General features: G+C 35.5%; 1 pseudogene; it reads right to left on the reverse strand.

The window, feature by feature from the left end:
• LOC115932764 (protein phosphatase inhibitor 2-like) overlaps window positions 1-10147 on the reverse strand; it is a 65782-nt pseudogene extending 55635 nt beyond the window's left edge.
• Window positions 10148-11077: the final 930 nt, after the last annotated feature.

Raw genomic sequence — 11077 nt, forward strand, 5'->3', positions numbered from 1 at the left:
TCATTGTCTGGATGTGTCACAGTTTATGTACCCATTCACTTATTAAAGGACATTTTGGTTGCTTCCAAGTTTTGGAAATGATAAACAAGGCTGCTATAAAACTATGTTGTGCAAGTTTTTGTGTGGGTATAAGTTTTCAATTCCTTTGTTAAGTATACAGGTGGACAGTGGGCAATTGCTGGGTTTTATGTTTATTTTGCAAGAAAGTGCCAATGGTCTTCCAAAGTGACTGTACCATGTTTAATTCCCACCAGCAATGAATGAGAGTGCCTATTACTCAAAATACCTGCCAGCATTTAGTGTTGCCAGTATTTCAGACTTTGATCATTCAAAAGATGTGTAGTGGCATCTCATTCTTATTTAATTTGCATTTTCAATCAGGTTATTTGATTTGTTATTGTTGAATTTGAAGAGTTCGTCGTATTTTTCGTAACAGTCCTTTATCTGATGTGTGTTTTGCAAATATTTTCCCCTACCCTGTGGATTGTCTTCTAATTATCTTAGCACTGTCTTTTGCAGAACAGTTTTTAAATTCATCTTACCAATTTTTCTGTTTCTTGGATCATGCGCTTGACGTTGTATCTAAAAGGTCATCACCATACCCAGGATCATCTAGGCTTCTTCTTATGTTATCTTCTGGTAGTTGTATACTTTTGTGTTTTACATTTAGATCTAAGATCCATTTAGGATTAAATTTTGTGAAGGATGTAAGGTCTGTGTCTAGATTTCATTATTTTGCATGTGGATACACAGAAGCTCCAGCACCATTTGTTGGAAATACTGTCTTTCCTGCATTGTATGACCTTTACTCCTTTGTCTAAGTTAAGTTGATTTAAGATCAATTGTATTTATTTGGGTTTATTCCTGGGCTTTCTATTCTAGTCTTTCTCTTTTTTTTCTATTTTGTTGATCTATTTGTTTATTCTTTCACTAACATTTATTATATTTTAGCCTCTATAACATTTTCTAACTGATTGTACCTTTTTGGTTATAATCCATCTCTCCTATCCAGAATATAAAACACACAAAGACGGAGACCTTCATATATTTTGTTTTTTCTTTTATCTTTTTCCTATTTTTGTTTTCTATTTACTCTAGTGTACCCCAAATGATGACTTCAGTTCCTGTATATAATAGTTTCTCAGTACAGATCTCCGTCTCAAAAAAAAAAAAATTGCCCAATGCTATGCAGTAATTTTTTCAATCAGAAGATTTTATCTGCTTTTACTTAGGCTACATTTTTTACAATTCTATTTGCAAGGTATGTTCTGAGCCTCTAGATTTTTCTGATGTATAGCCTACTTGGACAAACTCTTGTTTAAAAGCATGTGTCAAAATATTTGAAGCTGTATGCTTGATTTTAAACTTTTTTTTTTTTTTTTTTTTGAGACGGAGTCTCGCCCTCTTGCCCAGGCTGGAATGCAGTGGTGCAATCTCGGCTCACTGCAATCTCTGCCTCCCGGGTTCAAGCGATTCTCCTGCCCCAGCCTCCCAAGTAGCTGGGATTACAGGCGCGCGCCGCTATGCCCAGCTAATTTTTGTATTTTTAGTAGAGACGGGGTTTCACTATGTTGGTCAGGCTTGTCTCGAACTCTTGACCTCGTGATCCGCCCGCCTTGGCCTCCCAAAGTGCTGGGATTACAGGCGTGAGCCACCGCGCCCAGCCTGATTTTAAACTTTGAATACAGCACAACTTTGAGTTGTTCACATTTTTAAGAGGTGCACAAGTTTCCCTGACATCACTTAGCAACTATCTGCAGTAGTTGTGCCTTAACACTCTCAGTTTCACATGGTAATATAGAAGACCAACAAACACTAGTTTTGTTCCTTCCAAGAGAGTTTACCAAAATACTTTTTAGAAATAGCTGTGTTTCACTGTTCACGGGGCGGTCAAGCTGTGCTGCAGGACAGAATATAAAATGAGTGTGGCCAAGGTTAACAAGCAGATGAATGCCACCCAGGGAAGAGACCTGCATGATTTGGGGTCACTGAGAACTGAAGACATGTACACTAGGCTCCAGTGGTATGGTACAGCTATTTATTTACAGAAAAAGAAGAAAAGGAGTGCAAGACTTTGTTTCCCCATGGCCAGAGAATCCACTCCATAGCCGATGTGGTTAGTGTGGCTGCAGGTCCCTCACTTTGTACTGCACTAAAGGGACCATGACCTCTTCCCCTTGGGTCTGAAATATAGAAAGCTGGGGGAGTGCCAAAGGATCACTGAAGCTTGGGCCTAAGCAGAATATTTATGGAGCATACATCAAGCCTAAATAGGGAAAAGTATTTTCTTGCTGGAAATATGACAAGCCCAGCCCAGGCTGTGAGGGTTTTTTATCTCCCAATAAGAAATATTACAGGCCCAAGGCCACTCTTACGCAGCCATGCAGGCAGCAAGAAGTTGCATATGCTGCCTTTCTCAACTTGTTTGAACTTAACTTTCTAACCTTTAAGCTAACATTTAATTTCGTACCTACCACATCTTTACCTGGGGCAAGCTTGCCACACAGCGTGTTGGACTGTTTCAGGAGAGTCATGGCCAAGATTTATTTACTGCTGCAGCAACTAACAAACATCCATCTTTTAGAACTGGGTTGTAAGAAAGCATAAATTCTTGTTTATTTGGTAATATCTTAAGTGTATTTAGGGGTGCCTAATAATATGTGCGATGGAAGACTGATTATATTACCATTAATTATAAAATTATATTGCAGGTAACATATTATAAATCTAAGTAGTTAAGTAGGATGCTTGAATTCTAATAAAACAGTGAATAAGACTATTACCTATATACAGTATTCAAGTTTTTAAAATTTGTGCTGTAAAAGTGGATTTATAAAAATTTTCAAAACCATTTATTTTATATAGTGTTCAAAAGCATGATAACTAAACATTAAAAGGACTACTTTTTAAAACAATATTGACATATTTTATTGATTATAGCCTAAGTGATCATTTATATTCAGTTCATAATGATAATTATTTCAAAGAGCTACAAGGTATCAAAATTCTTATTTAGAATGACATACATTTTATTGTTGATAAAACAAACAAGCTTCTGTTGTAATCAATAGATGAGATATATAACTAATTATTTTATAATTTTATTTAATCCTATAACTCTAAATCATCATTTGATTAGAGAGCTAAAAAGACATTCAGCCTACAGAGGTTGAATATAATTAACCTCTGTGACATAAATGAATATAATTATTTATGTCACTGAGCACAGCATATTATCTAATTTGATATGCAAATGGGTACGTAATAACATAAATTACATGTTAAATTTCAGATATAGAACAATAATGAAACCCTTGCACCTTGCAGTTTATACAGGAAAATTATAATGATACTGGTTTTCTTGATCTTTTGGACAAACAAAATGTATAGAGGTAGTTCTCTAGGTCAGAAAAATGCCCTGTTTAAAAAATTATCACAGGAAAAATTAGCATAAGGTCAGTTTTAAAATGTTCAAAAGACACTAGTATACTCATGAAAGTAGTTATTTTAATTGCTAAAAGTATTCACATATGGAAAATTGTTTCTACCATTTGCATAAAACATGCATGATATGTTTACTGTCCAAAAGAGGTTGGGAAATTTTAACAAAAAGCAGCATATCTGCTGAGGGGCCTATATGTTTTAAAAGCTTAAATAAAATCCAATGCATTTAATGGGATTGTTGTAAGACTTATATCTGGGTGGGGGTATTTTTAAATGAACTTACGTTGTTCTTAAATATTACTCTTTGAAAGAATTTCTTGAAAAAACTGAATATTGATGAATAATTGAGCTTATCTTAAAGTCCTTTAATTGACATAATCTAGCAAAGAAATGAGCTCATGTTTCAGAGCTCATTTGTGTATATACAACAAACATCACTATATTTTTTCAGTATATACTTATATTTTCTCAAAAATTAGTATACCAGAATAGTTTTTAAGATATATATGCATATATACACATATATGCATACACACATATATATACATACACATATATATGTAGTGTACATATGTGTCCCACACATTAGAGAAAATAAAGGACATAGAATATAACTTTATTCTAATAAACTGCTTATCTGACTTAAGTGATAAATACAATAATCTTTGGTGTTAATAAACTGTCTTATGGAAAAGCACACAAAACAGTGAGAAAATATTGGTTATAGCTCTTCAAAATCAGTAGCTAGTTGGGATAATAACTCGCTATAGAACATTTTCTTCAGGAAAAACACTGTTATTGATTATCTTCATAAAAAAATTTGTGTTTGATTTGACTCACATCATTCTTTTGTTACGAAGTTTTCCAGGTTAGCTTGAAGCCTAATCATGTATTCAGATTATCCTCAATGGTTCTCATCACTGTCTGCACAAAACAATCACCTGAGGCTTTATATAATACAGGTCCCTGGGTCCCATCTCTAGAGATATTGATTTAATTGGACTGGGTTGCATCCAGCACACTCGGGTTTTTAGGACTTCAAGGTAATACCAGAATGCAGCCTAAGGAGAGAACCACTGATGTAAGGGATTGATTTTTGTAAATACTAGACACATTCAAGATAATCAAAATTTTAAAACTTACATTTATATCTCCATTGTTTCCACACAGCTCCATCATTATTTTAAAACCAATCAGCCATTAGTTAGATATATTTAACACACATTTTTTGCACCAAAGGGTATAACTATAATTATAAATCAAATAGTTGATGATGATACTCCTTTCTCCAAACTCAAAATATAATTATGTATTTGTTCATTCATTATAAAAATACAAGTAGTTAAACAAGTTGGAATTTTTATGAATATACTTTTATATCTGAATTAAAATCACTTCCCGTGAAATTCTGCAGTGTTTGGTGAGGTGAGACATTTCCCAATGGGAGGCTCTCTTGTGTCTCATTATTATTAGGAACTTGTGTGAAAGTAAGTGTAACATCCACTCATTATGTAATGCTTCCTATAAAAGAATTGCAAGAGCCCCCAAATTAGTGTTCTATTAAGGTATTGTTTTAATGATGGTAATTATCACTGATGGTAATGTGACTGCTTCCTAGGAGCTAAAGTAAACAGTCTTACTTTGAAGAATGTAATGCAGAACATAATGACTCATATAAATGAAATAGCCTGATAATCTTGTCAGATGAACTGTAACACCTTGTGGGACTATTAGAAACTATGTTAACTTGGATCTCTTCCTATTTACATAACGAGTTTTAATTTATGTCACGTAAATTTCCCACACTGAGTTAGACTGAGGTCAACTCTGGATAGTCTCACTGTTCCAACAGAAGACTCATGAGATCTGGAGTTCCAAATTTGTCTACAGAGTACTCTGTAAAGACACACACACATAGGTGCATGCAGACATACACAACCACACATAAACATACCATGAAGAAACAGAGGCAACTACAGCTAGATAGGACAAAAAAAAAACAAAGAAAAAAACCTCAAAGAACACAAAACTACAACAATCAACAATACAGAACCTCATTATAAACAATAAAACCATTCACAAACAGAACAATCAGAAACTATGGAAGGTTAAAGAAACAACATTGTCTATGAGAGATAGCTACAAATAGGCTCAGGCATGCATTAAAATGATTACTAAGCCTAATGTTCTTCCACTGATTCTTCTTAGCCAGAGTAGCTGGGGACAGGAATGAGATAAAGGGAGTAATATTCTTCTATACTCAAACCTTATCATAGGCTTGTGATTGAAGCCTGGGTGACAGGGGTGTGTTTCTCTGCAGGATTTCTAAGATACACTGTTATCTCTTTGGGCTTGTGCCTTGTAGCACTGTAAAGATGAACACTATATAGCCTATGATCCTATGATCAGATTTCTGCACTTCAAAATAAGTACTGCCCCAATTACTAATTGACATTTTCAAGTGTAAATTCTACAGAATAATGCATTCACATCCTTAAATAATGGGATTCAATTCATTATTTTAAAGCATATCTTTTTTTCAAGGGTAAATGCATAGCGCTGTACTTTTCTGGAAACAAAGAAGCAAAAAAAGGGAACATCGATTTTACAAAAGTTAATTTCAAATACGAAAATAATTTACTTTTTATGTTATTGTTAACATGACGTGTTCATTAAGTGAGACATAAAATTATTAAAATTTATCTAGCAATGTCCTTTTAGGCAGCATTAACAGAAAAAAATTCTTTCACAGGTATGAAATATATTTATTAACTGACTCAAAAATATTTCTTGAATGGATGCTATGTTCCAGGCCTTATTCCATGTTCCAAGAATGTAACAGTGAACAATACAGACACATTTCCTGACCTCACAAATCCTCCAATCTTCTGATCTTTGAGTCGATTTATTTTTAGTAACTTCTGAAGATAGAATTATTCTTCATGGTGTCATTATAATTTAATCCCTACATTCCCAACAAAATCCTTACATCAGTACTATAGTTGACAATTATAGATACTAACCTTTAAAAATAAAAACTTAATTTACTCAACATATTTTCAATTCACTAACAACTTATAACTACAATTTAAAATTGTAACATCTAATTTTAAAATAATCTTCACGTGGTCGCTATAAAAGTTTCTGACATGCTATGGTTTATATTACAACATCCAAAAAAAAAAAAAGATATAACATTCTCATTTTGAACTTAAGAAAAAAAGTTCTATTATATCAAAACTGAATCAAAAGTTAAGAAAAAGGTCATGCACAGCTGTTTTGATTGTAATTGCACTACTTTTTTTTAAATTTAAAATATAGTTGTTAGGACTAATCATCCTTATATTGTTATTTACTACATAGTTCTGTAAAAGTAGTGTTTTATTATATTTTTGGTAGTTGATTTTTCTTTCCTCTAGCAACTTTATTTAAATTTCCTGTACATATTTGAGTTTGTGCCCCCTGTTTTATAGCATCACAATGGAAGTGCTACTCTGTTGGAGTGAGGAAATTCTATTTGGAGTATGGGACAAGGTACTGATTTCCCACTGTAGTAGGATAATGGTTTCTTAAATATACAAGTCTTGTTGAATAGGAGGGGAGAAATGTGATTCAACAGACAGATAAACCACGGGTATTTATAATCAGGGTGTGGTTACCAAAAAGTCTGATCCTAAGGTGTGGCAGACCAAGTGCCAGGCAGACTCTTGGGAAGCATCAAGGACCACCCAGTTCGCTAACTCAAGGAGCCCACTGCATTTACAATCAACAAACACAATTTATGCTCATATGATTTTGGCCTACCTGATTCTTCATATCCACTCAAAAGTCTTATACTTATCCCATAATGATCTGTGGTGTTATTCACAACAAACAAACCAATGTTCCTTATCATTTCTCCTAACTCTCATCTATTTTGAAGCTCATGACAACAGTTTATGACACACATTGCCCCTTTTTGCCACAGCTATTTACAGATCTCCAGATCTGTAATTTTGTCTCCCTCATTCTCTGGAAGTTTAGTAATTCAGCTTACTATCTTTCTCTTCCAAACTATCTCTGCAACTTTTCAGTAAATTTCCTATCCATATACACTATGCTTTCAATATCCATTTACACACGCAGTTCCTTTAGGAATTCTCCTTCAATGGACTTCTGGTCCCTGTTAGTTCAGCCATCTGAACTTTGAAAATTACCAGTAACAGCTAACCCCTCTTCCTCACTTATTACTAGGTTCATCCCATCTTCCAACCAATCCATTGATACTACTGTATTTTCACTGTTCACCATGTCTTTCCTACCTATCTGACTTACATCTTATGACCACTCATTATAATCTCTTTCCATTGTTCATAAAGCCTCAATACCATTATCAACACCCCTGTTTTATTTTCCTGAAAAAAATGTTTACTGTTTTCACTGGTTTTTCACTGGTCACCTGTTCTAAGTCATCATCGAATAAGTGAACTTAAAGGAGAAAACCTCACAACAGTGTTGAATGATCTCATTTTAATATCCTGACCACTGAACTCAAGGGATTCCTTAAGGCTGTAAGGTGATACCACTCTATCTCCTTATTCAATTTGCTCTCCCATTATTCTGAGTAACTGTTCCAATTATTCCCCACTCTATGGAACTAGAGCATTTTTCTTCCAGATACATATTCATGGCTATTATTTCACTGAGAAAGTAGAAAGTATATGAAGAAAATGCCTGCATGGACCCATCATCGAGTCTATCAACCTTCCTATACTCCTATCCTCTTCCCACAACAAATAAGCTATATGCTCCTATATAAGTCTCAGCTCTACACTTGTGCAACAGATCCCATTACCTCTTGTTTGCAAAGTGAATTACTCCGGCAACTTCCCTGTCATGTTCCTGTATGATCACTGTTTTCCTTATTATTTGGGCATTTTCATTTGCATAGAAACATTGCAGTTTCTACTGGCTTAGAAACAAAGCAACAAAAAAAATAAAAGTCCATTGACTCTGCCTCTTCCTCTAATGCCTGACTTGACTGTTCTATTCAACAAAACTCATTGAAAGTGTAACTGTACTTACTGTCTGAACTCTTTCTCTTCCCATCCTCTCTCCAACAAACTTCAATCAGACTTTGCTTCCTCTGCTCTGAAGAAATATCACATGCTGTTGTCATCTCTGCTCACCTGAATCAAGTGGTCAATTATCAGTTCATGTTTAAGTTGACTTAACAGTATCTTTTCACACCCTGTTATCATTCTACAACTTTTAGAACATTAATTTCCTCAGACCACAACTACATTCTACCTTGGCTTAATTTTTTTTTTTTTTTGCAAGTTTAAACTGATAATTTATTTGTGAGAAAAAAGGCTACTTTTGATGAGAAAAAGTTCAGTCCTTTCCTTGTAAATACAAAGAAACTCAACAGGAACTTTAAAGGTAGTAGGACAGAAAACGCAAGAGTAACTCTTATAATCCTTTTCAATTAAACAGACAAATCAAGTTGAAGACAAGTGTTAAAATACTATTCGGCCTGAATATTTATCAGCCTATATACATCCTGTTGTTCAATTGTCTTTTGATTTAAAAAAAAAGCAAACCAACAAACTTATGAGAGGTATCGCCCCATTTAGAGTGATGAAAATAACTTAGTTCCCCTCCCCAAAGATATTTTTTATCCTCTAAAAATGCTATATAATATCTTACACAAATTAACCAGTGTTTTTACAAAAGTAATGCAGTTTTGGACTGATGATATTACACTGTATTTGTGGTAAAGTACTAGGCACAAGATACATATAACAATTAGGCATGTTCAGTCTAATCAGTTTCTAAGGATATCATTTAATTCTTGGTAATATATAATAACTGGTATGATTTTGATACTTAAATCATAAATTGTGGAGAACAAGAAGCAATGTATTATAGTAACAGGGTTTCTATCTAGCAAACAGTTGCAGTGTTGAACAAAGCTCTTCTATGAACTTACTGAATGTGTTTTGCCGTTGGTCACTTGTTGTAGAGCTTTGATTTGATTCTTCCGTCTTCATGCTTTCTCCATCTGCAGTCTTTAACATTTCTTCATCTTTGTCATCATGTAGGTCTTTTCAAATTAATTCTCTAGCTAGTTTGATATTCAGTCCTTCATTGTAGTGAAGCTTCCTTTTCATTTCAAATTGTCGCCTTTTTTCTCGTTCTTTAGGTGAGAGGTCACTAGCCTCCTCTCCACTGCTTTCTTGTTCCTGAACCCGATACTTTGGGTTCAAGCCTTCAGCAACAGCTAATTTCTTAGCTAAGATATCTGGTGCCACGGCTTCAGTGGTTTCTGTACCACTACACGCATCTTCACCATCACCCATCTTACGACAGTAAGGAGTGCTTGGTTCATCTATTTTCATTAAACCATAGTCTTTGTCCGCTGGATGATATGTCGCCAGGATGTTCATTTCTTCCCACTTCTGGGATTTTTTGCTCAGCTCCTCCTCGACACTCCCGCTGGGCTGTTCAGCCGAGGCCACCATAGAGGAAGCTGTAGAGGTCTTGTTCTTCAGGATCCCCTTGACTGGCCAGTGCGAGGCAGTCCAGGCCGCCATTTCTGGGCGCTCTGGCTGTTGGCTCAGGGTCGCTGCTTGGCGTGGAGTCCGGAAGAGAAGAGTCGGGCACTGGCAGAGACCGTCAGGCAGCCGCGGAGCCCGCTCAGGGCTAAAGCGGCCGCATCTGCCGTCTCAGAAACGGCTACCTGGGTGGTTGTGACGAAACAACGACCCCGGCGCAAGAGCCAACGGCCGAAGGAGTGGCGGCTGCTCACGGGCCCTTAGCCGCCAGCACTTCAGCCGCTGCTCGCGGGGAGACGCCGGTAAGAGCTCCAGCTCGGGAGCGACGCCAAGCCTAGCGGGACCGCCCTCTCGCGATATCTTACCTTGGTTTAAATTCTATCACATTGGCAGCTGTTTCTCACTCCCCTTTGCTTATCCTTTTTCATTTTATGGATCTGGAATTTCTTCTGTGTCTACGAACTGAGACTTCCAACCACCTCTCTATTATAATTTCTGCACCCTGTTGCTAAGTTATTTCGTGCAGTCCAATGCCTGGAAAAGTAGTCTGTATGTTTGATGACTCTGTTATATCACTTTATTCCGAGCTCGGCTTTTGTTTTTGGCACATCATAAGTCCTTTTAAAATACTGTTTGAATAAATATGGAGATGAGTGAGACGGAAAATATCAGGTATCTTTATGCAAGGAGCCATTAAGATGGCTATTAGCAGAACCAGTGCTAGTCGTTGGACTTTTGATCTTATTTTGAGTCCAAATTAGGAATTTCTTCTTTCATCATGAATTTAAAATACATTATTTTTCTCTTAAAAATGGTGCGTGCCAGATGATTGATGCCTTTGTACTTGAATATCAGTCATTAAACATTTCATTTACAGTCAAAATATACTTAATATACTCAGCACTATTAAATCTCGTTAATTCTGAGAAGGGATTGAATGACTTGCAGTGTCATGGTATCTAGCAATTGGGATGTTATAAGAAATACAGCTGATAGAGATAAATAGATGATAAATAACATAATATTCTTTACACAAATTTTTAAAACAAATTACAGCTTTTATTTTTATTTTGGACTAAGATATAACTGGTATCAAG

The sequence above is a fragment of the Gorilla gorilla genome, chromosome 14, assembly GCF_029281585.2.
Source record: "Gorilla gorilla gorilla isolate KB3781 chromosome 14, NHGRI_mGorGor1-v2.1_pri, whole genome shotgun sequence".
Lineage (NCBI taxonomy): Eukaryota > Metazoa > Chordata > Mammalia > Primates > Hominidae > Gorilla > Gorilla gorilla.